This window comes from Perognathus longimembris, chromosome 1 (assembly GCF_023159225.1).
Source record: "Perognathus longimembris pacificus isolate PPM17 chromosome 1, ASM2315922v1, whole genome shotgun sequence".
NCBI lineage: Eukaryota > Metazoa > Chordata > Mammalia > Rodentia > Heteromyidae > Perognathus > Perognathus longimembris.
In genome coordinates this window covers 125,603,115-125,628,311 of record NC_063161.1, presented here as the reverse complement: position 1 = coordinate 125,628,311, position 25,197 = coordinate 125,603,115, and positions in this window count along the sequence as shown.

Sequence of the window (25,197 nt, the reverse complement as noted above, 5' to 3'; positions counted from 1 at the left end):
TGATCAAGACCCGGTGCTTGGTATCAATGCAATGTATTTCTGACTGATATTTCCAATATGTAATTTTGCTTATGATGACATCTAACAAAATTATGTTCAGAAATTATTCTATGATATAAACCATAATATTTATTCATCTTTCTGTGTCAAAAATAGATAAGGATTAGGTGCCATATCATATCCTGGGTTAAATCCTAAAACAGAAATAATAAAATCTGGAATATCTGACTAAAGTCTGAAGTGTAGTTATTCGCAGTTAATATCGTAGTTTTAATAAATGTACCACAGTCAGTATCAGTGGAACTAAATGAAAGATGCACAGGAATTCTCTACTCTATCTTTGCAATTTCTCTGTAGATGTACAATTATCCAAACATTAGAAGTTTATTGGAGAGTTAAGCAGGAGGAAATGAGGGAAGGGGTTTAAAAAGAAATGTACTTATTACCCTAGTTTTGTAACTGTAATCTGCCTGTTCATCACCTTTACAGTAAATAAATTTGTTAAGTTTATTAAAAAATATACATGTGCCAGGTTTAGAGGCATCCTACTATAAATCTAGTTCTCCAGAGGTGGAGGAAGAAAGAGGGTGAGTTCAAGGCCAACCTGGTCTACATAATGACCAGGCCCTGTCTCAACTCCATTCCCAGGAAGTAGACATGGAAAATGAAGGTTATGATGAAGATTAAGCTCCTGCCAACTCTGGTTTCTGGCTATCAGCTAACTAGAGCTGGGCACTACCCTTTTCCAGGAGGTCCTGCACCTGGCCTCAACTTCCCCTTAGAGCTTCCAAAAATTCCTCTAAGCATCTGGCCCTAGAACCCAGACTATTTGATAGTTTATCTCAAAATGTTTGTGCACAAGGGCACTTTCACACTTGCTCCATAAAAATATACAGGAACAAGTTGGGATCTCATTCCTGTACCCTTTCCTGAGGAGGTGCCCAATGGCCTCTAGATATGCCATTTTGAAAGGATAGAAGGTCACTCAGAAAGACCAACTGTACATCTTTTCTCTCATATACAGAAGCTAGGTCGAAAATACACTAGGACATGATAAATTATACAAGACTCTAAAAGTATTCACACACAGTGAGACCTAAGGAGGATACCTTTAAGGGAGGAGCACAAAAGCTCAATGTCTCTGTGCCTCTGATTGTATAAAATAATATTTATCAGAATAAACTCAAAAACCAAGAGAGAAAGGATAGGAGATCAGGCATCTGCTGATCATGTATTCTCTGACTTTCAGTGTGCACCATGTTTACACAAGCCCATTTCATAAATGATACTAATGCCATCACACCATACTGTATTCCCTTATTAATACTCAAAGAAAGTGAGAGAGATGGACAGATTGCTGCACAGAATATAAGATTTGAATATAGAAAAATTAGTCTAGAAGAACCACTCAGTTCATTTTCAAATCCAAATTTAGTCTGGAAATTCATTTTGATAGCTGCAGAATTGTGCAAACAATGGTTTAAGTAAAAAAAAAATCTACTTAGATGTATTTATTGTAAAAGCATTCATTCTTAGGAAAGGATCACAAAGCCTCAACAAAGCTTCAACAGCTATGTACATATGTCCTTGCAAATGATATTTATCAAAATGAATTCCAAAAACAACATTGAGATTCCACCTCACCCCGGTAAGAATGTCCTAGATCAAGAAAACTAACAATAACATATGTTGGAGGGGATGTGGCCAAAAAGGAACCCTACTTCATTGTTGGTGGGAATGTAAACTGGTTCAGCCACTCTGGCAAGCAGTATGGAGATTCCTCAGAAGGCTAAACATAGAGCTATGACCCAGCAGCCCCAACTTTGGGCATCTACCCAAAAGACCACAAACAAGAACACACTAAAGCACAACAATGTTCATCACAGCACAATTTGCCATAGCTAGAATATGGAACCAACCCAGATGCCCCTCAGTAGACAAATGGATCAGGAAAATGCGGTACATATACACAATGGAATTTTATGCCTCTATCAGAAAGAATGACATTGCCCCATTTGTAAGGAAATGGAAGGACTTGGAAAAAAATTATACTAAGTGAAATGAGCCAGACCCAAAGAAATACGAACTCTATGGTCTCCCTCATAGGGAATAATTAGCACAGGTTTAGGTTAGTCACAGCAGAGGATCACAAGAGCCCAATAGCTATACCCTTATGAACACATAAGATGATGCTAAGTGAAATGAACTCCATGTTATGGAAACGACTGTTATATCACTGTTGTAGTTACTTTCAACATGTGATGTGAAACCATAGCTTCTATTATGGATGACCCTCTTGTATCCCCTGCGCTGTATCCTGTGGTTGTACCTGCACTATCTCTGTATCTTATCTGAGTACATTGGAAACCATGTATAGTGGTATTAGAAATAGGAAATTGAAAGGGAATACCAAAATCGAGAGACACCGGGTAAAAAGACAAAGGACTACAAAAGCAATAGTTGCAAAACTGTTTGGTGTAAATCAACTGAACAACTCATGGGGGGAAAGGGAAAGGGGGAGGGGGAGGGGGGAATGAGGGAGGAGGTAACAAACAGTACAAGAAATATATCCAATGCCTAACATATGAAACTGTAACCTCTCTGTACATCAGTTTGACAATAAAATTTTTTTAAAAAATGAACTCCAATGGATGGAAAAAAGAGGTGTTTTTTTTTCTATTTTCCTTTTTTCTCTCCTTTGTCTTGTTTGTAAGTTTCTCCGTTTGGGGAAAGGTAAAGGGTAGCACAGAAATGATGAGACAAGGAGCTAACAAATGCAGCAATGATACTCAGTAGATACTATTCTGAAAATGAGCTATACAACTTGTGAGGGAGGGAGGTAAGGAGGGTAAGCTGGAAGAAGAGGTGACACTGTAACTGTAAGTACTCTGAACATCACCTTTACAATAAAAAAAAAAAGATTAAGTCATACTATATATGACTTTAATCCTTTTAAATCCAAAAAAAGTATTGACTTAGAAGAAGCAAGAATTTCGGCTACAGCACAATAAATGTTAAATGCCTAGTTATATCTTGGGAAGCAACTATATAATCATGACTAGAAAACAACTATTAATTTTCATACATAAATTTAGAGGTTGGTAGAGCAAAGTCACTTTAAGTAAGAAAACTTCAAATTTCAGTAAATGCCTATAGAAAGCTTTCACTTTCCACAGATATTGTTAATGAAGAGCATGGCTTGTCTTCACAATTTCAAAGGCAGCTGGAAATTTTTACACATTGGCATAGACAAGCCTATTCAAGACCTTCTCACATTGTGAACAGGTTTTTAAATAATGTGTGAAAATCTTGAGGTTGTAATACACTTAGTACTCTCACATGACAAATAAGAGAAGAAAAATCAATTCCCACCCTAAGAATGAAAAAGTCATCCTGCAGAAGCAATATTCCAATTGAATGAACAGTTTCAAATTTGAGCAACTGGCATTTTAGAGCAGATTTATATTCCTTGCAGAAATTCAGGGTTCAGGGTTTTTTCAAATAGTTTCCCATCCGTGAATTTATTTGGAGCTATGGACAACAAAGAAGAAAAGCAGTTCATGGCAAAGCTCTGCCTGAATCTTTTCCTTCATATTCCTCTGCAACTCCAGCATTCCATAGCCCTGTGGTCATTATTTTTCTCATCGAACCTTACCACACCAAGAAAACTTCTGTTTTCTCTATGATTCAAATAACATTGTATTATTTCTGGCCTGCCTGAGATAATTTTTTTAAGGACGTAGAGATTCACTTCCAAAGCTAAAGAAAAACATAACCATAGTCTCTATTGCCTGTGATTACAAGTTCAATAACTTGACAATATATAGAAAGGAACCTCTGAGGACTGTGAAAAATAAACAAGATGGAGGAGTGTAGAGAGAAGTTGTAACATAGAAAAGAAAACTACATATTGGTTGAGCAGTAATTTGAAAAGCAAGAAGTATGAAAGAAATACCCTATGTTTGGCTAAAGGAACAGAATAAAAGATCCTGATAAATTCTTCAAATTTTTTTTTGCTAGTCCTGGGCTTGAATTCAGGGCCTGAGCACTGTCTCTGGCTTCTTTTTGCTCAAGGTTAGCACTCTATCACTTGAGCCACAGCGCCACTTCCAGCTTTTTCTATATATGTGGTGCTGAGGAATCGAACCCAGGGCTTTATGTATATGAGGCGAGCACTTTACCACTAGGCCAGCCCCACAAATATTTTTAATAAACATCTTAAAAGAGAAATGAGCCCTTATCTGACTGGACCCTGCCTTGGCTTCCTTCTTCATGAAATCCTGTCCTCAAACTCTCCAACCCAACAGGCCTTACTGGACCTGTCACTTCATCATCCCTCAGTAGAACTCCCTGATGAGAAAATCATGCTTTCTCAGTCTCTTGCTCTGTATCCACAATCAACAAGTGACCTTCTTTCTCCCAGGACACATGTGGCTGACGACAGAAGGGTGCTCACCTCTACAGTGCCTATCCCAAAGGCATGGATCCTGTAGACGTGATGATTTTTCACAGCTTGCCAATATTTTTAAGCTGATTTTTAATTAACTTCATTCATTTGCCTCAGTGATAGCAATGATTTCAACAACTCAGAATAGAGCTAGATTGCTTTCTACCATAACTTTTATTTGCTACAGTCAAAAGATGCTACATTTTTAATTAAAGCAATTAGTCAATGATGTTTAATTCTAATGGAAAATAAGATGTAAGAGATTTCTACCAATTCCTATGTTTTACAATCCTATGCTATAGGGTTCAAAAAGCTAAGAGAAATAAAATTGGATGTTTTTATTGTAAAGAAATGAGGTGTGTATGACTTGATTTAAACATTACACAAAATAGCACACAGAATCTCACTAATAGCTATAATTTTTATCTTTTATGTGAGTTTAATATAAATTGAAATTTAAAGTTCATAGTGCCAAATATAATTAAAATCTACCTTACTTGTAGATTTTTGATTACTAAATTTTTATCAAACATGTTTTGTATATTTGATTAAATTATCTGCAAATATAATAGTTACTTCGAATGCCAGACAGCCTCCTGGAGGTTTTTCCCTTCCCACAGTGTTGTTCTTTGCTAGTAAAATGTTTTTGCTGTGCTTCATTTTCTACCTTTTGGAATAATTCCAATGAAGTCTTTTATATTTGCTTTGTATTGGCTTCCTTAGCTCTAATTTTGTGGTACTTTATTCATTAATTTCATTGTATCAATAATTTAGTTGTAATTTGAATGGCTTCAACTGAAATTGCATCAATGTCCTTTTTCATTTTAAGAGTAAAAGTATAATTCATTATTAGAGCAATGAAGACATAAAATACTACATATACCATTATGAGTTCATAAAATAATTAGGTATTTCTTCAGGTACTTATTACATTAGTAGATACTGATTTTAAAGTACATGGTATTATTCTATTTATATGGTTTATACTATGCAATAAACCCAAGTGCAATCTACTTAAATTCTTTGGTGGCAATTTAAAGTAGAAATTGAACTTGAATACAACTTTATAAATAACAATGACACTTCCTCTTTAGCATTGCCCTTCAGAGAAAAAACATTTTTGGCTTATAATCAATTACAAAACCATAATAGTTGAAATATTAATAATTGACAAAAAATGGTGATCAATAATTGACTCTAAATTCATGTTCCACTGTTTGGAACATAATTAAATTGATGGCTTAAAAGACTATGTACTCTCTATTCACATAGAAGCTAATTATTTTTTTCTTTTATTGTTCTTTCAATATACAGAGTTTAAAGAGACATTTCTGAGAAATGCTTTCATCAGGGAAATACAGGAACAATTCTCAGCCACATGTGCTTGCTCATTTATTAAACCAGAAAAACCAATAACTGACTTTTACCATGTTTTCCCTTTTATAGTATTCCAAACCCTAACATCATCTCTCAATCTCCTCCATCCCCAAGGACACATATACAAACACACATGCATTGCTGTTATTTGGAGATGGCTTTTTTTGTTTGTTTGTTTTGCTTTGTTTTGGAGCAGTAATAACAATACTGAGCAGATGAAAGACATGACAAATTCAAACTGTCTTCTTAAATTATTGGAGGAAAACAAGGGAAATGAGTACCTTTTCCAAGTAATATTTCTTTCTAGCTTTTCATTGACTCACATCTTTTGTAATATGGGCAAGCAATTCTTTCCAGAACAGCTGGAGAGAAAAATTTGCAGTGTTAAGGGCCTGATGCTTATGCTCCAATAGGGTTGTAGTCAGGTGCAGAATTGTTTATCACTCATTGAACCAATTAATCCCAAAGTGGTGGGAACTTTACAAATCATCTGCTCTAATTCTGAATCTGATGCTGATATGCTTTCCCCAGCTTGCTCAACAGTTTATTACTATTATTAACTACTTACATTTATTAAATACTTGGAATGTGTGGAATGTGATGGATCCCAAAGCAGTCTAGGATATCCTTAGATCACAAACTGAAATCTCCCAGGAGGTTTTACTCTCCGGCCCTTAGTAGAACTTTTCAAAAATGAGAAAAGTGAGTCATACTCAGTATTTGAAGACCTCCAGGCTGCTGGATCTGTGCTCTCTCCTATTCAACTCTTCCTGATTTGGTATAGTTTTAAGTTTTCCCAAAGTAAATATTTACTAAAGTGCTATTGGAATGGAAAGTATTATATGAGTAGAAATATATAAAAATAGCTTTATTAGTATTCATCAAAAATAAATTAGAGGAAACATTTGATGAGTAACTAGTAATTATGTATTCACAGATACGTTCAGTGATATAGGAAAGCACCCGTTATGTTCAAGCCTCTGCGAAGTCCTAAGAATCAGAAATAACATTCAAAATTATATTTTTGATAGAAAATGAATGAAAAATTGGACAGAGGAGAGATGAAAGATAATTTATAGCCTCAAAAAGTTAAGCTAATTAATTTTTTGACCATGATCCTTCTACTTAAGCCTCCTGCATATTTGGGGTGACAAGCACATAGCATCATGCTCAGCTTCTTTGTTGAGGTGAGCTCTCACTAACTTATTATCCAAGCTGGCGTTCAACCACAGTTCTCTCATTATCTACTTTCTGAGTAGCTAGGGATTTATAGGTATTAGCTATTGAGGTCTGGCCAAAACCTAATGCCTTTGTTCTTAAAACATTCTAAAATATTCTGAGTTATCACTCAAGGATCTACAAGATCTTGCAATAAAATCTTTAAACAGGTTTATGTTTTGTGATGTTAGACTATTTCCATAGAATGGCTCTGGGGAAAAATATGGCTCAGATTTTTCTACTCTTGTTAGTCAGTTTCCTGCACTATACATGCTACCAATATACCTTCAGGAAAGAATGGCATCATACTTGTAATAATGTACTCAGCACAATCCAGAAGCTCCAACTTCCATAAACCACACTTTTGCTGGCTGTGCCTAGTACCCTGAATTCCAGAAAATGATTTCTCACAAGTCAATGAATAAAATATTTCAAGTTTTAACTTACAATTTCTTCATTATGAAGTATTTGGTACAAGTTTCCATGATAATGATATGGATAACAAGTTATTAGCTCAATGTGAGTGTTTCATATTTTTTCTAGCAATCCCACTACCCCAGAATTAGTCACTGTGAACAATGTGGAATCTGTTCTTTCATTCTTTCTGGTGTTAACTCAGTGCTTGAACAAACACATGCAGTGTGGAACAGAAACTACAAATCTAAACCAAAACAGGTCTAATGAATTTTAAAACATTAATGATGGCAACAAAAACAATCTAAGATTCTGAAGTCTCTCCTTCATTCAACTCATTCGAGCTCCAAGTTTCTTTTTCCTACATGCTTCCTTGTAAAACTTAAATGAGTATGGATTGTTTTATATTTAGGAAAAATATGTAAGCAGTTGGTACTTTATCTTAGGGTTACTTGGAGTTTGAAATTTTGTCAACTATCATGTGGGGCTAAATAATGCTTTGAGAAGCAGTGTGCCAAACAGTTAATATAGGGAATTTAATTTGTTTGTTTCTTGTGAGTTTTGCCATTGAGCTTTCTGTGGGAAAGCTCTCCCTAAAAACACTCTTTATTGGCTCTAATTAAGAATGCATCCAGTAGTGTTCTCTCAGGCTTTGGATGCCTGCTGGCTTAATTTTTAAGCTTCTCCATTCTCCATAAAAGTGCTGAATTGAATTTAAAAGTCTATTCCTACAGAATTACCCCTTAGTGTGCACACCACTCACATTTCTGCAGAAAAGATTAAAATACTATTTACTACACGTAGCAGACATTGTTTCTTTAAAATGAATGGAAAATAAGCCTATAGTTTAGCAATATTTTTTGCAATGCAAGTTTGTTTCAAACATATGTTTTGTTTTTTGTTTTTACCCAGAAACAAGTTGAGAGTAGTCTTCAAAACTACAGAATTTAAGAAAATAGCTCTTAAAATTCAGCAAACAGATGTATATCCTTTCTTTTCAGAGACTAGCAATGTTACCATTATTTCTACATAAGCAAGGTTTATGTGACTAACATTAGGATATTTCTCATTGGGTAGACCCGAATGCATCACCTTTCTTTTTTTTTTTTTTTTTTTTTTTTTAAAGCTAAGATCACTAAAGCTAAAGGCACTGATCAGGCTGGTGCCGTAATCCTATCTACTCAGGAGACTGAGATCTGAGGATCACAGTTCAAAGTCAACCCATGCAGAAAAGTCCCTAAGAGACTCTTATCTCCAATTAACTAGTCAAAAACCAGAAATGAAGCTGTGGTTCAAAGTTGTGAGCACTAGCTTTGAGCAAAAAAGCTCAGGGACAGTGCTTATGCCCTGAGTTCAAGCCCCCAACCCGCCCCTGCCCCCCAAAAAATATCGCTGGGAATGTGGCTTAGTGGTAGAGTGCTTGCCTAGCAAGCACAAAGCACTGGGTTCAATTCCCCAGCACCACATAAACAGAAAAAGCCAGAAGTGGCACTAAGGCTCAAGTGGTAGAGTGCTAACCTTGAGCAAAAGGAAGCCAGGGACAGTACTCAGGCCCTGAGTCCAAGTCCCAGGACTGGAAAAAAAAAAATCAGCTCTCTTCTACCACCTCCTTTTAAATATTAAGTTTCAAGGACAAAAAAGAAGATATCTGCAGTTTTTTTTTTTTTTGGGGGGGGTGGTTTCTAAATAGCTACAAAAGCTCCAGCAATAGTAGAGATGGAGAAATGGGTATCATTTATTATTAACTTCCATTTCACCCTACTTCATCCTATTAATGCCAAAATAAGTCCTTGCTAAACCTCACACTTTATGAGGCTCTCCTGTTTGTGGAATTCTTTTCACGCATGGATCTCAGGGACCTATAATTTGCAGAGAAACTGGAAACCTGAGGGAAGCTCCTCACACCTTACCCAGTGACAGGGTGATCAGGGACATGCAAGTCAAGATGTAAATTTTATTTGACCATTAAAAAATTATTCGAATAACTTGTATGTAATCAAGAGGTGACATATGATAAGAATTATCCTGTGGGCACATTTTTCAATGCATATAAAGACCAATTATAAGAGTCACTTCTCTTAGTGGATGAAAGGGAGAAATGTCAAAGAGCAAAGAGTGACCAAGAGGCTGAGATTACTATGACCACAAAGCTCAGTATCACCTATATTCTGGTGGGTTCTTTAAAGGCTTACCAGAAATTATGGATTTTCCAATAAACCTTGCCTATCATCACAAAGATAATGTGGATTTTTTTCTATCCCTATGAATAATTTTATCCTCCTTATATGCCAAATTAGGAATGCCACAGAATAAAAATTAAGATGTTTTTGTAAGAAAAGAAATAGAGAAGTGCATTAAAATTAAAATGGGAAGTAAGCATGACACCTGGCTCACCTCTATAGTCAATACTCTTAGGAGTATAACAAATTATCATCACAAGTAAAAAACAGTCCTAGGTATAGCCAGGTGTGAAAGATGACAGGTGTAGAGAACATTCTGAGAAGAGTGAAGAATGTAGGCAGTTTAGCTCATGACACCTAAGAGAACAAGAGGAAAGTTTTGAATGCTTACAGAGAGAATAAGGTAGGTTGTCATTAGAGGACTTACATTGCCATATGGACATTACATTTGAACAATAGATTATCTGAGAATGGTGTTAGGTCCAGTGGTCTCTCCGGAAGAAGGTAGGGTAATTCATTCTGTCACCACATGATGGCGAATGAGTTTCCTCTTCCCAGTTTCCATGCAAAATCATAGCTTCTTAAAATCCACATATTAATATCACAGTGTCTCACACACAAGAGATTCACACAAAGTAAAAATTTTCACAAGAATATATTCTAGTATAACAGAAAGAAAGAAGGAAGGAAGGAGAGAAGGAAGGAAAGAAAGGGAAAATCCTGCTGTCTACCTGAGAAATGGGAGTTAAAGACTCAAAATACCCATTTCTATCTATCCCTTTATACTTTCTAATTGGGAGAATACATATGGTCCTAAGTGTAAATTGGGTGAGGTCCATTCAAAACACAGTGACAAGAGGTAACTATCAAATCTTCCTTTGGTCAAATATCCTTTTTCATTCCTTCTACTCCTTCAAGGACTTTACAACATCTGCACATATCAAAGGAGAGGAAGATGCAAATGGCCTCTCTATGTCTCCTGTATGTCACTGAACATCTAAAAGTAGAAGGGAGAGCTAGTGGCTTTAATTTTTCAGTTTGTACTTTCTGGTTCTGATGTCTGAATCTTATCTTTTGAATATTTATGTAGCTTAACTTCCCTATCCCCTCATTTGTCTATCCTGCTCCAATTCAAGTGATCAGGGTCCTTCTTGAGAGAAGTGTGTGTGAGTTGGTAGTGAAGTGCTTGATGGTGTCATGTGATGCAGCATGGGGCACTCTGCTCAGATCTCTCTGCAAAGGGGCTTTGTGGCTAGCTGACAGTTTGCAGCTGCTCACCTTAGCAATCTACTGCTGCGCACACATTCTTCCTGAGCTACTGGCAACCAGATGAGCCTGGGGAGTTCTCCCACACAGGCCTATTCCTGCCCAAAGCAGGATTTTCCTCCCTGTTGGCCTAATCAAGGCTTTCTCCAGCTGCCCAATTGTCAGATATGTTTCTCCCAAATCCTCCTTCCTTCCCTATCTCTTTTTACAGATGTTAAACCAGATTCTGGGTTTGAAGATTTTGCTCACGTCTGTTTGTCCTTTTTCCTTCTACCTTTCATAAGCACTTGCCATACGAATTCTCTTATTCTACTAATTTTGTTTGGGCATCTGCTAAAGAACATGAATTTAGGGAACATGAATTAGGGAGAAAAGTGGAAAGACTATGGAGCCAGTGGTAAAGTGTGGTGGGTTTATTAGAAACTTGCAAAGATCTAGAGTTTCTTTTGGCTCTCACAGACATGTTATGATCAGAGGTGAACTGGCTTATCAGAACGCATGGATTTTCAAATAAACCTTGCCTATCACCATGAAGATAATGCCAAAACTTTTCTATCTCTACGAATAATATGATCCTCCTTAGATGCCAAATTAGGAGTGCTGCAGAATAAAAATTAATGAAGCCAAAAAATGTATTGAGGGGCTGGGGATATAGCCTAGTGGCAAGAGTGCCTGCCTCGGATACACGAGGCCCTAGGTTCGATTCCCCAGCACCACATATACAGAAAACGGCCAGAAGCGGCGCTGTGGCTCAAGTGGCAGAGTGCTAGCCTTGAGCGGGAAGAAGCCAGGGACAGTGCTCAGGCCCTGAGTCCAAGGCCCAGGACTGGCAAAGAAAAAAAAAAATGTATTGAGGATTTATTTTATGTTAGGCATTGGACTGAAGGTTTTCTTATTTATTCAGAGCATTTTTACTGAGTAGCAAGGGTGATAGGACATCACCTTGAGACAAAATCAGAGGGAACACTTATTTTTAAAATATAGATTAATTCCTGCCTCGCTTCTAACCAGTGCTCTGTCTATCTTAAAGTAAACATGTTCACAATCTGCCATCTAATAGAAATTCTCTTTGCTATCTTGCTGACTGGATTCTTCCTGCTTCTCTCAGCTGCATCTCAATTTTCCTCTTTGAATGAAGCTAACAAAGGGTCTCTTTCTTGCCATTGCATGTTGTGAACATTTCAAAACTGACAACATAACTCCAGGATACTGGAGCACTCAAAAATTGGTGCCTTCATAAAAGGAGCTTCTTGTGTTGTCTACTTCAGGGGTTCCTGCCTAACAGGTATTTCTGCTGCTTTCCCAGTAGAAAGCCCAGCCCAAGTGAAGGCAAGTAAATGTTAGCCCCTTACTCATAAGAAACAACACTGGGCTTCAGGTTCTTTTGAACTGTTGGCTTCCTTATTTGACTTTTATCTGCCCTTTTCTGGCATGGTGGCTAGTTAACATCTCAGCCCCCTATACTATTTTATTATTTTCTTTAGTGAAAAAAATCTTAAGGGGGGCTGGGGATATAGCCTAGTTGCCTTGTATACATGAGGCCCTGGGTTCGATTCCCCAGCACCACATATACAGAAAATGGTCAGAAGTGGCACTGTGGCTCAAGTGGTAGAGTGCTAGCCTTGAGCAAAAAGAAGCCAGGGACAGTGCTCAGGCCCTGAGTCCATGCCCCAGGACTGGCAAAAAAAAAAAAAACTTAAGGAACAAAATATGTCTTTGCATCATAGCTGAAGTGCCTGGACCATGCTAAATGCCAACCAAATGTATTAAAATCTGTAATTTTGATATTGCCTATACCAATAGCTGGATGATAGAGAGGAGAGACTGAAGGAGTGTCTCACAGTTGGAGAAGCCCACAGGAAATTACCCTATTCAACACTAGTGACCAAACAAACAACAAAAGGGACAACGAGGGAGGCAGAAGGAGAAAGAGAAAAGACATAAAATTCAATAATTATAGGAGAATTATCTAATTGGATAGTTCCATTTGCTTAAATTGAATTTGAAATCCACTCTGTGATTATTCTCATGCTTATGTCTGTGATACTACTCAAAAGTGTCATGAACTCACTGCTAAACACTTGGAAGTTATCTACTATGGAGTTTAGCTATAAACTTATCTATGAGTCCCTGATGGATTTTCATGTAGATATGCTACTCCTAGAAATGGAACACACACACACACACACACACACACACACACACACACACACGAACAGCATGTTAATAAAGTATTTATATTGTATTAGCTCCAATAACAAAACGATTTCCAACCAATGGCAATTACTTAAGAAATTATACAATAAAAACAAAAATGTGAGGATTATTTGAATTTAGGAAGTATGTGTTTGTGTGTGTGTGTGAGAGAGAGAGAGAGAGAGAGAGAGAGAGAGGAAATGGGGGGGGCGCTGTATGCAGGTCCTGTGGTTTGAACTCAGGGCCGGGCTTTTGTTACTTAGCTTGTTCAAGGCTAGTGCTCTTGAGCCACAACTCCATTTCCTGCATTTAGGTGGTTGATTACAGATAAGACTGTCATGGACTTTCTTGCTCCAGTTGGCTTCGAATCACAGTCCTCAATTCTCAACCTATGAGTAGCTAGGATTCCAATATGAGCCACTGGCACCAATTTAGTAATTAATTTTTATATGTAATATTAAATGAATCTTTTCTTGTAATCTTTTAAAATTCAGTAGATTGAAATAACACTAAAGATAAACACCAATTTCTTCTGTGCTAAGAATGAGAACATTATACCAACGATTATTAGTCTTATCATTTTTATAACAACTTGATAGAGAAAACCAAAAATTCCCCAAGATGAGGGGAGTTGATAAGGGTTCCCTCAGGTAGAAAACATGCAGTGTGTAGGTTCTTTTTGTTCCTCTTCTCTGGGGACTGAAAAGGGTCAAAAACTTGTATAAAAGCTGGACACGTTGTTTTTTATGAGAAAAATGGCTGGAAGAGGGAGAAAAGCACTAGTTTAATTTTTTTCCCTAAGAGGCAGACACTAGTAAATAATTCTATCAAGTTGTCTTCCCTGAGAAATGCCAACTGTGGTACTTTGGGATTTTAAATTCACTGATAGGTATGTAAGACTACTCAACAAGTAACCCTCAACATCTCAGTTATTAAGTCATTAACATATAGTATGTTTTAAAACTTTCCCCCAAAGTCATGTTTCTGTACTGTACTTATCTATCCTTCTGTAAGTTGACCCTCTTTTGCCAGGGGGAGGGGCATTAATCAGAAAGCCTATGGCTTGAGCCCAAATCAAGCAAGAAGATATAATTTTAAAATACTTTTGGAATATAAAATTCCAAAAAGCTGGTATAATGTGCTGAGTGAGCAGTCATAAAACAGTGATTCCTAAAACACATTGGACCAAGTACCATAAGATGTTTCATTATAAAAAAAAAAGTGGCCTATGGAACCATATGCTTATTTCCATTTGTTATCATTTTACAGATTCAGAATTCAGGTTTGAGATTAAGAAACAATTTAATTTTTAAACATTGCCAATGTTTCAACTAACACATTTGATATACTTCCCAATACCCAATCCCAATTCCACAAGACTCAATGAGCCTCTGTGGAGTAAATATTTGATAGAATGTCCTTACAAATCCTCTTGTGGAAAAAAGGAAATAGTAAATATTCTGTTGACTCATCCATCTCATTGTCTTCATCTTGTAAACAATGATCAAGCTCATAGAAAATTGAGAGAGGAAGGATAGATTAGAAACAAAAGGTCTAGAACAGAAACAAAAAGGGGAGAGATCTTGCAAAATGGCTGGAAGATGATGCCAGCTATTTCCAGAAGGCCAAAAGGTAATATGTAAGTGCAACTGTCACATCAAATGAGATCCTTCTGGCTCGGCCAAACTACTCACAAAGTTATTCACCAAAAAATATATATTTAGTCTAATAAAAAAAAAACATGTAACTGGAATGTTACAGCATGAAAGATGAGTAGAAAGCAAAAATACACACAAGACTTCAGATAAAATGAAAACACTGCTTGGTTTTTAAAGGTATGGTAGAAAAGGAAGAACTTTTCAGAAGAAAATATTTTAAGGTTTAACTCTGGGGAAGATAATCATTGGCCTTGGTTACAGGTAGTATGTAAAGTAGGAGTCTAAAATAGAGGCAAGGGGAAACAGGAAATGTTCCTGGATAGGTTGAAAAACTGCCTTGCCAAGCTCTTGAGAGCATCAGTATATCAAATGAACATTCAAGGTCCAGGTCTGTCAGCTCTACTCCCTTCCACAGCCATGGGTTCTTAAAAATGCATTTATGCTATATGAAAATGAGCAAAATCTATCAGCCTCTCTTCAGAATTTACAGATGGGAAGCAGCTGAGAGGCTTGATTTTTTTTTTTTTCAGTGAAAAGGACAAATAGCAAGGTCATGTGAGATATGCCCTCACCTAAACTTGACTGAAAGGAAAGTGATTTGCATCAGTTAGTTGGCTACCTATGAAATTACTTTTAAGTTTTCCCCATACCACAAGTACCTGTGGCTTGCAATATTATGAATGTGCCATAGGCCCAGAGTAAAGAAGAGGGCTGCCTTTAGGGTCTTCAGTATTGTTGTGTTCTTTCCTGTACTCTTTCCATAGTGAGCAGAATTGTCTCAAAGGAGCTGAGAGTCATGGTGATTAATCTTTAGCAAGTACCAGGAAATTTAAAACTATAGCTGGCTTTTACTAAGCATATAACATGTACCCAAGATCGGCAAGGATTTAGTATCCATTATTTCACTTCAAGATGGATCTGAGGAGCCCAATGCTTGTTGGTTATACTATCAGAGTAAAGATTAAGCATTTTAAACACTTTGAGAATGTTAGTTAAGCTTTGTGTAGGCCTTTTTTCTGCAAACACCCTTTGATGTTTTTCTGTGACTGAATGAAGCTGTTGGGAGCAGATCATTTGACAGAGCCTTCATCTATGCTGGGCAATCTTGTGCAGGGAACTTTCCAGAGAAATCTACACTCCAGCTGCAAAAGACATAGTAGCCACAATTACTAAAGACATAGTTCCTGCTTCTGGAGGCCTTGTTCTAGTCACAGCCTGTGCCAGTGCCATAAACCTTCCATCCCAGAAAAATAAGCCTTGTTCAATGTTCAATGACCACACAGCAGCTACTCCAGTGAGCCCCACCTGTGCAGAAGATGTCATTCAATCAGGTCAAAGGAGGAAGAACCTCCTTTTTTTCTTTATTGTCAAAGTGTGGTACAGAGCGGTTACAGATTCATATGAAAGGTAGTGAGTATATTTCTTGTTCTACTTGTTACCTCCTCCCTCATTTCCCCCCTGTCCCCCTTCTGCCCTCAAGTGTTGTGCAGTTGGTTTACAACAAATGGTTTTGTAAGTGTTGCTTTTTGAATGGTTTGTCTTTGTTCTTTGTCTCTCGATTTTGGCATTCCCTTTCCCTTCCCCAGTTCTAATGCCGTATAAACAGTTTCCAGGGTACTATTCTTGACTGATCTTGATAAAACAAGAAGTTGTATTGTAATTGGTAAATTACAATCACCACATTTGCATGCCACATAAACTCCTCCAAGCTGTCCAGCTCATTTTCCCAGCCAGACAGGGGACATCTTCCTTTGTTTCTCCTTAGTGTTGCAATATTCACCTCAACCAAAGGCTGCTCTCTCATAATCTTTTCTTGTCTACATGTGATGGTTATGAAAGATAAACAAGGCTGAGCTGGTAACAAACATTGCAGAAGTAGACATGGCAGCTGCATTATCAATGGGGAAAAATGGCTGAAGAATTTCTGAGAGTGACAGAAAATAATACCAGTAGGGAACAGAATTGATGGAGATGATGAAGAGCTGCAAAAGTAGAGAGAACGTGAGACACTGCAGCCACAGGCCACTCGGGAGACTTCTAAGGAGCTGCCAAGCCAAGAAAGCAGAGGTTTGAAACATGACCTCTGCCTGCAATCACCACTGTTAGCTGATGCTCCAAGACAGGGATCGCCGGTCACTCACTGAATGATGAGACCTCTGAAATCAAGGTCCAGAACAGTAACCCCCTTATCCTGAGCACCTACAGCTCTTGAGCTTAGACTCATAAGCCTCCAGTTGTCAGACACACAGCTGCAAACCCTTCTGTCAAGCAAGTCAGCCAATCAGTCCTCGGCACTCAAGGATCCAGAACCACCAGCACTGAAGAGGTTGCCTTTGCCTGATCAAGATTTCCATCCATCCAGAGAGTGCAAAAGAACCCTAGACTACTGATTGGTAATGACTTTCTCCTCAAATGGATTGCATATGAAAGCAGACATGTTTATTATCCCAGAATCACCAATGGGTAAATTAAGCATAAAGGATTTTTTTTTTTTTTTTTTTTTTTTTTTGGCCAGGCCTGGGGCCTGGGACTCAGGGCCTGAGCCCTGTCCCTGGCTTCTTTTTTTTTTTTGCTCAAGGCTAGCACTCTGCCACTTGAGCCACAGTGCCACTTCCGGCTTTTTCTACTTATGTGGTGCTGAGGAATTGAACCCAGGGCTTCATGTATATGAAGCAAGCACTTTACCACTAGGCCATATTCCCAGCCATAAAGAAAATTTTTTAAGTGGGGGGAAAAGGAAGAATTATAAAAGGAAACACAGGTGAGCCACAGATAGGTCTGCCTAGAAAATGCCACAGAAATTGTAATATGGAGGTCAGATCTGGCCAGCGTCATCATTGGCTGTTGAGGGGTGTCAGATTGACTCCATCTCAGATTAGTTAAAGAGAACAGAAGCCGACTCCATCTTTACTAAGATCTCCCCTGCCCTATCTAGGGACGTTCCCCTTTGCTGTGATAAGATTGTGTAAACTTCTTGACCACCTGAGTAGTAGAACATTCAAGGTTATACCTGTGCCCTCCCATGAGTAGGTGTATCCACCTGCATCATGTGAGCCCCACCAAATCTGAGAGCCAAGTCTAACTAAAATGATAGGTTGGTTCAAACAGTTGCTATGAGGCAGATTGTAACTCCATTGGCCACCTGTGTGTAACCTGGCATGCTCTGTAAGTGTTGTAACCTCATTGGCCACCTGCACGTAGCACGCTTTACCATGTGGTAATTGCCTTTATAACCCAACCCTGAGCATGGCCCAGGGCACGCAGTCCCAGCTCCTGAGTCTGACCTGCAAACCTGGCTGGCCAGCCTGCTTTTTATGGCTGCAGTTCCAGCTCCCGAGTCTGGACCATGACCCTGGCCAGTCAGTATACTTTTTACTTCCCCAATAAATCCATCTTTTTACTTGAGACTGTCTCTGAGTGGTGGACTCTTGGAGGGATGGGGGATCCCCCCCCCTCGGACCTCATTACATTGTGGCCCCCTCCCTTGGGGGGAACCCATTACAGAAGTTATTTAGGGCAGTGGTTCTCCAGCCAGGAGCAATTTTGTTCCCCGAGGACATCTGTCAGAGATTCATAACATCGTTCTTTGTCCCAGCTGGGCAAAGGAGGTGCCACTGGCATTTGATGAGAGAACAAACCAAGAAATACTGGTAAACATACTCAGTGCATAAGACAGCAACCCTGGCACCCCACCCCACCACACACACACACACACACACACACACACACACACACACACACACACCCCAAAGCATTACCCAACCCTGAATATGAATAATGCTGAAGTTGAGAAACTCTAACTTAGATGAGTCCTTTTATTTTATGTAAGCAAACACTGAGATCCAGAGAGTGAACAATCATGATTTAGAACTCAGATAAGTCCCATTGTTTCTCTAGGTCTCCACTGCAACATCTGTAAAATGGAATGATAATAGCAAGCACTCCTGAGATCTACTAGGTTATTCAAGATGTTGTAGTGTAAAGTGGGTAGCACTCAGGTAGCGTGTAGTCAAGCTCAAAGGGTGACTTGTGCACTAGTTCCAATTTCCAGCTTGGAATCTACATCTTTAAAGGACTTGGTGAGCACCACCACAACACTTTCTGAGATGTCCTTCCCTTTTCTATTCAATTTTATTTTCCTCCATCAAGAAACAGAACAAAAACTAGGTGCGGCGGTGCATACTGGTAGTCCCAGAATTTAGAAGGAAGAGAAAGATGAGGCAGGTGTAAGAGAATGGAAAGTTCAAGATCAGTTGAGGCTATTTCAAAAAGAGAAAAAGAAAACCAGAATAGAATATATGCAACCTGTTGAGATGAATGACAATCAAGCAACATAAGAGATCCAAGTAGAAATCAAGAGAAGTAGTGGGTAAAATATGCTACAAGAGAGTGAGATAGAATAATAAAAAAAGAGGAGTATCAACCTCCTTCTAGATCTAGGGGTCAGTATAGAAAAAGCCCATGAGCCAAATCTGGTAGTTTAGGTCAAGGAGGTCATAATGGGCCAAATCACCAGGTGAATCACCCTAGAGGGACTTCTCTTGGAGTTGGCAGATTCCTCACAGATTGGAAAGAGGTGCTGTGCATTTACAGAGAACACTGGCAATACCCCAGAAATAGACTTACCCGGGGGATCAAAGTGCTATTTAACCATCTTTCCTGAAGAGAAAAAAGTCACCAAGGCCCCCTGGCGGGTGTGTTAAGACAAATGAATACCTGAGAAAGGCACTATTCAAAAGAAGAGGCTTGCTTTGATCACAGGATGAGGCTGGAAGCTGCATTTTTCTGATTACACCACATTCTATCTCTTCCCTTGTGGATGCCAAAGCACATCTCTTTCAATTAGAATAGAGGCCATTTTTTATTCTAAAAGGTTTTTTTTTATTCTAAAAGGTTTCCTTTTTTATTTTATTTCCTTTTTCCTCCGCATTGCTCAGTTTGAGTGGGAAGCTTTCTGAAACAAATTCAGAAAGTAATGTCAGGCTTTCTACAGCTACTAACCTGCTTTTTCCCTGAAGCGATGCTGAGCACAGCAATATGACCTAAAAGAAAACTCTTTTTCAGTAATGGTAGGGTTGTGATATGTTATAGGAGGGACTTTACCTAGAAAACAAGAATAAAAATCCTTAAAACTGAACCTCTGTGGGTATTCAAGGTGGCAGCTTGTCATTAGCTTTCGATCATAGAGATAGCAGACACACTAGCTAATGAATGGGGCCACCTTCCTTTGGGGTTATCCAGCTGCTAAGAATTCCATTTTATGCAAAAGGAAGGATTAGGTGGTACAGTGAAAATGTAGGGACACCTGATTCCTTAGGAGAAAGCTGAACTGTATGGCATAAGCACAATTAACCATCAGGTGGAAGTTCTGTCCCTACGTGAATAAGAAATGAAGAAGGATTACTAAGTAATTCCATCAAGATAGCACCCCAGAAGCATACCAACTGTGATGACTTAAAGTTTTTTTTTGGTGGGGGTGTTATTTTTAATACACAGGTAGAGATATGAATGTAATGACTGAAGCAATAACTTTGCTTGTAAGTATTTACATGAAGTATAATGTGGAGGTCAGATCTGACTCATCATCATTGGCCACATGGAGAGTAGTACTCTCTGGCATCTTGTCTTGATGGGTGTGCCTGAATTCCTAGAGGAAGGGCAGTGTCATCCCCAGGTGATGGGTGTTCCTGAATTGCTAGAGACCGGGGTGGGCACTTGGCCAATAGATTACTGAACCTGGCCATCAAGTGCCTAGGACTGGGAGTTTCCTATGACCCAACCCATTAACCTGACCCTATTTAGGTTCAGGCCAGCTCAGGCACCATTACACCATGCTACATGTCTCCATCTTCACATCTTGTTTCCTGTCTCCTGGCTCATTTCCAGCCACCGTGGCATCCCAAGTCAGCTCTCCACTGGAGATGAATTGGTTTACTGGTATTGTTTTTGTTCTATCTTTCCTCTCTGGCCTGTTTCCTGACAGTGTTAAGGGTATTTGTGGGCTGCAGACCTTTGTAACAACTGGCTGCCTGCAGACTGCTAATGCTCTAATAAAAACTCCAAGATTCAATCCTTCAATATGTGGCTTTTCAGATAATTTACTATGTAACAGAAGTACCAGCCAAGATTTATATGGCATAGACACTAGGCTGGATACTTGTTACAGCACTTTACATCTACTATCATCCTTCACCCTGTGCCTGCTACTCCTTGCTTCCTCCTTCTTTTCTTCATCCTCCTCCTTCTTAAGACAGGGTCTCACTGTGTAGCCCAAGCGGGCCTGGAGCTTGAAATCTTGCTTCAGCAAGGGCTGATCATAAATATTTCAGATTTCCTCTGAAGCCCATAAGAGAATTGCACCTGTGAAATTAACCATGGCCTATGATTTGTTGTTAGCAAAAGAAATCCATAGATAAGACACTGAATCAACTCTAGGTAGGAGCTCCAAGGGTCAACATTGGATCTGTCGCGTTCTTTCCCCATACCAGTATGATGATTGCCGACATTTATATTAGGTGAGAGCCCTCAGTCTATTTCTGAGTAATCACAAGGATCTTAGGCTTCCTGTCAACCTATGTAAGGCATTGAACATAAGTTAAAAAGGAAAAAAAAGCTTGCTTTGTTTCTAGAGATTTAAGGATTGTCTATCAATAAAGCATACTCCAGAAAGATATATCTCATACAATGATACTAACAAGATAGGAATCCTGAATCCACTAGTTAATTCTGTTTCCCAAGATGAAATGTTGTCTTTACCCTCAACAAGCTTTCAGATTCAGGACAATGGACACTTGCTGTGAAAGCAGCCAAATCAGTAAGTTCCAGATGGATTTAGAAAATGAATCACACAGAATCGAGGAAAGGAGATTCAGATGGTGGAGAAGGCAGTGCAGCCAGAGGTTTGGATCCAAGCCTAATGGGTTGAAAGGATGATTGGATAGAGTCAAAGGGAAACCATGGTGTTCATTCCAAAGTCTTCTGGAATTTAAAGAAGGAAAATAAGAATAGCTGTGAGCAAGAAGTAGCCTTTGAAATTCAGCAAGTTCAAAGGTTTGCTGGAAAGTGGAGCGTATATACACCCTTATCCTTGCTTCTCTCAGCTTTCTTGTCCTCTTTATTTCCCAACTACTCAGCTAGGCTCACATCACTCTCAATATCAAACACCAGAGCCATCTCTCCAGCCACTGAAACAGTCCTTCTCACTTCATCCAGGTTATGGAAAGACAGAATCTGCTTGGCTCTAATGGTTTTCCTTTGGCCAAGGCACAAGGAGAGGGTGCCGTGGATACTAGGCATCTCTAAGCCTATCTCTTTCAAGAATAAAATGATCAACTAAGTCCAAACATGAAGGGCTGTGGTTAGAGCAAAAGTTAAGAGTGATTGGAAGAGTTGAGGATAAGATTTAGATAAGCATAGAATTTCATTGTGCATATGTACCACATTTTCTTGATCCACTGAGGGGCATCGGGGTTGGTTCCATATTTTACCGATGACAAACTGTGCTACAATGAACATGATTGTGATGGTGACTTTAGTGTGGTCTTGCTTGGAATCTTTTGGGTAGATGCCCAAAAGTGGGGCTGCTGGGTCATAGGGGAGCTCTATGTTTAGTCTTTTGAGGAACCTCCTTACTGGTTTCCAGAGTGGTTGAGCAAGATTACACTCCCACCAACAGTGTAGTAGGGTTCCCTTTTGGCCACATCCCCATTCGAAAGGAAATGGAAGGAATGGATAAAGATCATACTCAGTGAAGTAAGCCAGATCAAAGAAACATAGACTCTATGGTTTTCCTCATTGGGAATAACTAGTACACGTCTAGGATAGTCCTAGCAGAAGGTCACAATAGTTCAATAGTTGTGTCCATATGAACACATAAGATAATGCTAAGCAAAATGAACTCCGTTATGGAGTCATGGTGGTGGTACTAGAACGTATGTGTGTGTGTGTGTGTGTGTGTGTGTGTGTGTGTGTGTGTTTTCTTATAGGGCTAGCCTTGGACATTGATCCTTCTATCTGTGCCTGTCTCATGTACTACAGGAACATAAAATTCCACACAGCTTATTAATTGAGATGGGGCAGGGCAGGGGGGAGTTCTTCTTAAATATTTGCCAGTTTGTTCTCAAACTACAATTACCCTGATCTCTGAAGTAGCTGGGATTACAGATATGGGTCACCGCACTAAATCCTTCAGTTATTCTTCTGATAGTTTACAAAGTTGTACTATGCACTCCACATCAAAAGGTACATGTGCCATTTCCAAACTATACTATTCCTTTCTCTTGAATTTTTCTTAATCTTATTCAAGTACTCTTTTTCTAAAAAAGAATCTTCCATTCTCTACAAAATTATATACTATTTTGAGAGTGAGAATTATGTTTTTACCTGTTTTCTAGCACCTAGATCAGTTCCCTTCCCCCCCTCAAAAAAAGCTTCATAAATAGGTAGTGCATAAAATAAGTAAAATAAATAAGCCTTACATTAAAAAGAGCAGCTTATAGGACACCATACAAATTACTATGTCTTAGGAAGGAAAATTCTCCCCTCCCCCTAATTTTTTTTCTTTCCTTACCAAGTAGTCTTGATTTGAGCGGGGGGGGGGGGGGGGGGGGGGGGGGGGGGAGGGGGCCCGCGGGGGCGGGGGGGAGGCGGTGACCCTTACAGGCTTTCAAAAATTAAGCAACCACTTGTGAAAATCTTATATTGTTCTAAATGTCTGAATCAAGTTGAGAATGTGGCACTACTGTGTATTATTAGTACTCTGTCATAAGCCAGTATATAACCTGAGTGCTAAGAGGTTTTTCAAGCCATGATCTAAATGCCCTATCCATCTCTACCTGATTTTGAAGCAAAAAAAAAAAAAAAAAAAAAAAACTGGACAGAAACTGGATACCAGCAGCCTACAAGGTAATCCTAGCTAATCAAGAAGCTGAGATCTGAAGATTGTGGTTTGAAGCCAACAGGAAAATTGACAGGACTCTTATCTCCAATTAACAACCAAAACAAACAAAACCCCAGCAGTGGAGCTGTAGTTCAAGTTGTATGGTACTGGCTTTGAGCAAAAACAATACAAGCTCAAGAATAGCATCCAGGCCCTAAGTTCAAGCACAGGACCAACACACACACACACACACACACACACACACACAGACACACACACGAAAAACAGTACATACATCATATATTTAGTGTGAAGACTACAGACACAGACATAAGAAAATTCTTAAGCCAGCAATACACAGGTGTCAGTAACTATTAAGTTTCTTGCTATTTTCCTCCCCACTCATCTTCCTTTGGTAGAAATTGCCTTGTACTGAGCTGGGTGGCATCACACAAGTCTGTGCCATATTGCACTTTGGTAAAATGGACCAGATGCAATTTAGATGGCTGAATAGAATCCCCCAGTGCTAAATTATACAGCCACGCAGGCCCTAGTGGCCTTGCACCTCTTCAGAGCCTTCATCTTTTCTGATCAGTGGCTGTGCCTTCTCGAGGTTCTGGGATAAGAGAAGGTCAGAGCCGGGCCTCACACAATTGCAAGTTATCGACTCTTCCAGGCATTGTAATTAGGCTTATTCCCTGTGATGACAATGACAGTAACAAGAGCTGAAAGCGACACCAATCTATTCTTGAGAGTAAAATTTTAATAAAAATGAGAAACCATATAAGAGCTGTAATTCCTCAAAAAGGCTTCTCTGTCATTGTGTGGATTTTTCTACTTCTTTATTTCTTGTTTTCTGTCATCTTGTGTTCAGGTCTTGGAAATGGTACTAGGAAAATTTATTTGAGCAGTCAAGAAAATAGTGATGTTCATCTAGGATCAAGGTTGCAAAATTTCAATAGATGTAAGGCAACAAATGCCAAAAGTATTTTCCTTGGCAAAACTAACTCTCTTATATGTTTGACATATTAAGAAATAAAAGCATTCATTCAAACCAAGATTCTATTGAATAAAATTTGCACCTTGGTAAAAGAGACATTCTATTAAAACAACAGTTCTTACATGGGAACAGTTTTGTAATTCCCACATCCAATGGACATTTGACAGTATCTAGAGACATATCTGTTATCACATGAGGTGGGATTCTGCTAGCTTCATCGATGGTGGCCAGGAGTGCTGGTTAGTGTCCTATAATACATAGACTAGACTCCTACAAGAAAGAATTAACTGGCCCTAAATCATGCTACCAACATTATCAAGGTTTAGAAACTGTGTTTAAGAAACCTCAAAGTAGCCAGGTACCCATGACTCACACCTGTGTTCCTAGCAATGTAGGAAACTGAGAGCTCAAAGCCAACCCAGGCAGGAGAAAGGATGAGCCTCTTATCTCAAATAAACCACAAAAATAAAAATTAAAAAGCTGAGGGGCTGGGGATATAGCCTAGTGGCAAGAGTGCCTGCCTCGGATACACGAGGCCCTAGGTTCGATTCCCCAGCACCACA